Raw genomic sequence first — 6034 nt, forward strand, 5'->3', positions numbered from 1 at the left:
TGATATGAAATCTTTCACTGGCTTTCTGTAGCTTTTGCAAATCTCTCAACTGAGAAGAATAATAGTTAACATTTATTTAGTGGTGATAAGCCATAAGTTAGTGGGTCAGGCAGACCCTAAGATGGCCCCCAATGATCCCCAGTTCCTGATGTTCACTCCCTTGCATAATTTCTTCCCCTGGAGTAGTAGGCTGGCCTAGTAACTTCTAAACCAAAGAATGTGGCAATAGGGATAAGAAATCATTTCAATGATTAGGCTAAATCTGTCTTGCTAGCAGACTCTCTCTCCCTGGCTTTGATGAAGCAAGCCATTAATGCTGGGAAGGCCCACATAGCAAGGAACTGAGGGCAGGCTCTGGCCAACATCTGCAAGGCACTGCCAACAATCATGTAAGTGAGCTTGGAAGTGGATCCTTCCCCAGTCATGTCTTGAGATGGCACATTAGCTCTGGCTGACACTCTGACTGCAGCCTAGTGAGAGACCCTGAAGCAGAGGACCCTCACTAAGCAGGGCTCAGATTCCAGACCCACAGATACTTGAGAATTTAATAAAGCCATGTTGTTGTTTTTTTTTTTTTTTTTTTTTTTTATTTTATGGTTGTGTTGGGTCTTCGTTTCTGCGCGAGGGCTTTCTCAAGTTGCGGCAAGTGGGGGCCACTCTTCATCGCAGTGCGCGGGCCTCTCATTATCGCGGCCTCTCCTGTTGCGGAGCACAGGCTCCAGACGCGCAGGCTCAGTAATTGTGGCTCACGGGACTAGTTGCTCCGCGGCATGTGGGATCTTCCCAGACCAGGGCTCGAACCCGTGTCCCCTGCATTGGCAGGCAGATTCTCAACCACTGCGCCACCAGGGAAGCCCAAAGCCGTGTTGTTTTAAGCTGTTATGGTTTGGGATAATTTGTTATGCAGCAATAGATAAGTGATAGAGCTAGACAGACACTGTGCTAAAGAAATCAAGACTTGATTTCTGGGTAAAAAAAAAAAAGAACAGTTACTGCTACATGGTTAGTAAGTACAAGAGCTGTGACTTGAACTCAGTTGTGTCTGATTTCTAAACCTCTGATCTTTAGTTCTAAATCACATTGCCACAAGGCCCTCTGCAAGGCAGCTCCAGACTACCTCTCTAACTTTAGCTCTGGCCACCACTGGCCTTTCAGCTGGGACTTTAGTTCTCAAAGGCAACCTCCTATTATATGGTTTGGACATCCCCACATGCTAGTCCCTCTACCTGTAATGTTTTTTCCAATCAATCTCATCTAGCCAAAAACTTATTAAAGATTTGAATCAAAACCCTTCTCTTCAGGAAGCTTTCCTGGAAACCAGTCTAACATAGAAGCCCCTTCTCTGCTCCATGTGCCCAGCGCTTGTCATTATCATATCTCCTGCCATCCCTGGTCTCCTCATAGCCCCCTCCCTACCACTACAACACTTGGAGGGAGGGACTTGGTCTCATTCAGGGCCTGCTACGACTCCAGCCTGGCTCGTTGGAAGACCCTTAAAGAAATATTTGTTGAAAGCGTAAACCCAAGCAAGGCAACCTAGGCCTAGGATCCATGTCTGCAGCTCAGATGAAACATTCTCATCCCTCTACCACCTTTCCTGCTAATCTGACCTGAGTTTTGTAATCCTCTTTACCAGGCTGCCTAGCGACTCACCTACCACTGCTCTCCAGTTTTTGTCATTCTTTCATTCATTCGTCCATTCAGCAACTATTTCCTGGGAGTTTACCATGACAAACACAACTCTGCAAGAAATAACAGAGCGCAAGATGTGACCCTTGACCTTACGGATCTCATAAGCAGTTGCAAAAACAAAGCATAAATATGGAAAAAAAAAAAAAAGGAGCAATGCCGCAATGTAGCATGCATTTAACAGCAAAACGGGCAAAAAATGCCCTTGAACTGAGAGGCTGTCACTAGGTTCGAATCTGATGTTATCTGAATACGAAGAAGTAGATCCAACAGGGAAGAGGCTGAAATGAGCAGTCCTGACTCCTGTCTGCATTAAAGTGGCCGAATTCTTTTTGAAGTATGAGGCTTTGGACAGCTGTGCTTGAGCAGACACTCCTTTGAGCTCTTATTCTAATATTGTTTTTAAAAGACTCTATGGTACCCAAAGAGTGGTTTCTCCTTTAAAATGTCACTTTGGGTCTTGGTGAAAAGAAAAAAAATCTGTCATAGCTATTTCACTGGTCAAAGTAAATACTGAAAAAGTATTTCTCTTGTATCCCCAGCTCCAGAGTAGAATTTCCATGACCTGCCAGACTAGCTAAAGAGACAGAGGCCCTTCCAGGCTGGAAGTTATAGAGGACTTCTTCTCTAGACATTTTTAGTCCTCTTGGATTGGATCTTCAGAGTAATTGCTTGAGAGGTAAGATTCTCAAGTGCAGGAGTTTTTATCCCAAGCCACAGATGGTACCAGATGCCTTGCCAATAGACCTCGGCAAGAGTCTCCAAAGTTTTATATATATATATATACTTGTGGTTATATTTCTGTTATAAATACAATGACTTCAAGAATGATGACATTTCCTGTTATTTTAATCAAGAGAATGAAAACACATTTGCTCCATGGTATGGCAAATAGATTTTAGTATTCAAGGCCAAGTTCTATGTATAGCACGGACTGGTGTGTGTACATGTTTGTATTGGAGGTGGCCTTGGCAGAAAATGTTCTGGTTCTTGTTGCACACAGTGATTCTCTACATGACTTTACTCTCCATTAAATTCCAGGCTGGGTGTTCTAGCTGGTAGAGAAAATAGAGTTGTGCAAATTCGCACATCTCCACAGACTCAGGATTGATTGAAAATTATGTTAGGCCTATGAAAAACCATTCACTACTTGGAAATTCCTAGTGCTTGGGATATATTTGAAGGTCATTACAATGTAGGTGGGATGCCCTACATTTGAATGACCTCCAAATATATCCCAAGCCCTAAGTCTTCACTTGAGTTTTTCATTTATGTCCAACTCCCTGCTGAATATCCTCTTGGGATGATACTTCAAACTGACATCTAAGAGAATGAGATCCACTACTCAGAATTTCTGAGTTTTCAGTTTCAGTTAATGGCAGCAGTATCCACTCCCTCTCTATTACCATTGCCCTGTTTTGGGTCCTCACTATTTCCCACCTGCTAGCTTCTGTGGCAGAAACTACAGGTTAGCTACATACCATACCTGAAAACTACCACTTATTCCCAACCTCCTCCCTTGCCCAAATCTACTACGTAAGTAAGAAGGTCACTGATTTCCCAGCTTCTCTTACAGTTAGAGGTGGCCAGCTAGTATAGTCCTGACCTGACCACCAGTAGTTTCCTCAAAGTATGGTGGTCCCTGGGAGGGCTTTTACACTGGTGATTAAAGGGAAGAGTAGCATCTTTCCCTATTCTTGCTTCCTTAAACACAAATGTGTTGTTTTGAGCTCAGACGGCCATCTTCTGACCATGAGGTGACACTGTGAGGACAAAAGGATAGCAAAGCAAAAAGGCAACAAGGATGTGAGTGTCTTAGCCAGTGAGGAACTGCCTACCTCCAGACTTAGAAAACAAACCCTGTTGGCTTAAGCACTGTTCCACACAGCAGTACCTAATCCTAACAGATACTTTGCTAAATCCTTCCTCTATGTGTATCTCAAACACAAATCTGACCATCACATATTCCTGTCTAAGACCCTCTGGTGGCTCTCCCTCACCTTTAGGGTGAATCTTAAGCTGGAAGGGCCCTCATGGCTTGGCCTCATCTGTCATCTCCTGCCCCTTCCTGCTCACACCTTTAGCAACACCCAACTGTTTCTAGTTCCCCGTCCACACAAGTATTTTGCTTCTGGTGTTCCTCTGGTCACGCTGTTCTTGGACTGGAACACCCTGCCCGTCTCCTGATGGTCTCTCCTTCCCTTCAGGATTCAGGGCAGACATCACATCACATGGGCAGCCTCCCCAAATTCTGGCAGAGAACCTCTCCTCTGCGTGGCTGTGACACCTGGGCACACTCCTGTCTTAGCTCCTCAACAAAAATACTGAAATGGCATTTTTATGTCTGTCCCTTCATCCCGTTGAAAGGGCCCCAGTTGTAGTTTTCCTGTAATGGCACTCTTCTGTGTTCTTTTTTCTTATGCACTCTAATGTCTGTTTCAGACTGTTTTTCCCACAAGCCTGAGCACGGAAAGAGAGATAGGCCTTGACAGTCCCACCTGGCCACTAGAATGTGAACCAGCGCTCGAGGGCAGGATCGGATCTTCCTCATATTCTAAATCTCATGGGTCTAGCACAGTACCTGCTACAACCCTCTGGGCTGTTTAGTAAACCACTGTTGATTTGAAGGGGGAAAAAGTGTTGTAAAGAAATCTTTCTTAACTCCTGTACTTTTTCCCAAGCGACCCACTCCCTGCTTCTTCACATATTAATTATATCCTGGATTGTTGTGGGGAAAGTAGAAATTAAAAGGTGTGGCTTTTATGTTGGTAGACAAGATTCCCACTGCTGATTATATTTGAAGGTATTCCGGTTGATGGCATCAGATGCCTATAGAAAGAATAGTGCAGAAAGGCCAGTACTGCTCCCTTTCCTCCTGTGACTACCCCAAGTACAAGTTAGCATTTAATTACTATAACATCAGCATGCAGCTCCTTCACAAAGACTTCTCTCCCTACCCAGACGGTAAGTTCCTCAAAGGTCCTGTTTTTCACTTCCTTTAAGACTCCCACAGCTGTCTAACACAATGCTGAATAAATAAGGGCTGGTCAACTTCTAATGAGTTGAGTGACTGCCCGTGAGTGATCTCAGTGTGCGCTGTCTCATTGGGTAGTGGCTGTGGCCGTGTTTCCAGAGGCTGTTGTCCTTGGCTTCATCTGTGCTGCTTTCCTAGACATCCTGTGCTTCTTACCGAATTGAATCACCTTGTTTCTGCCGCATGTGACCGGCGGGCCATTGTCACTTCCTCTAGACGTTAGTGCATGAGTCAGAACAATGCTAATAAAGCCAAAGATAATCATGGCAAGCCTTAATTGAACCTTTATAATGTACCAGGTTCTAGTTAAGGACCGGATAAGAATGAGTTCATTAATCCATTGTACACGCCCATTTTGCAGATAAAGAAACTGAGGCGAGAGGGATTAAGCAACTTGACCAAAAACTTAGCCAGCAAGGGTTGAAACCAGAATTCAAACCCAGGCAGTCCAACTCTGTTAGTTTATATCTGTGGCCTCCAGAGCTTTTTTTGATTTGCCACACTGAACATTGCTGTGCCAGGTACCAGGCAGAGACTCTGATCTGAAATTAACCAAAATCCACCCTCAGCAGTAGTTTCCCAGATACATCTGATATTTGAAACACAGACTACAGGACATATATTCTCTATATTCCTTCCCTGTACTAAGTTATGTCATCAGAAAACAATGCAGTAGGGTTATGTTATCTTACTGCTTCCAAAAAATACCTTGACTGAGTTAAGATTTAATTTTATGCTTTCAACCTTTATGGAAGGTCTTTATGAGAAAAATCAACTTGATAAACATTTCAGTATCTTTTTATAAAGCTACATTTAATGATACTATTTTAATGAATTTTCTCATATAAGGTTTACAAGAAAAATGCCTCCTAAAATTCAGGACCAGGAATAAGTAAGTATCTCCAGTCTAATCTGGATGTCTCTGGGAATCAGACATTGATTAAACTGTACACCTCCCCATAGATCACATGGTGCCAGTCACAGAACCCAAGAGTTAATCCTGAGCTCATTTCCTTTCAGGAAAGCATTTTAATTCTATAGCAATTCTCCAAGTTCATTGTGCTGAAAACGAATGTGTCACCTTTCACACCAACCCAGTCCTTCTCCTGCCTCCCATTGCTGTCAACTGTGACACCATGTCCCCAGACACTCAAGCCGAAACCTCAGCCACCTCTATTTGACTTCTCGCTTTCCCTTTTCATGTACATCCAATTACTTGACAAATGCCACAGACCACAGATTCACAGAGATCAAGATTTTGTCTTTTTTGCTCACTGGTGTATTCCCTGCCCCTAATGTAATACCTGACAC

Source organism: Balaenoptera ricei, chromosome 2 (genome assembly GCF_028023285.1).
Source record: "Balaenoptera ricei isolate mBalRic1 chromosome 2, mBalRic1.hap2, whole genome shotgun sequence".
Lineage (NCBI taxonomy): Eukaryota > Metazoa > Chordata > Mammalia > Artiodactyla > Balaenopteridae > Balaenoptera > Balaenoptera ricei.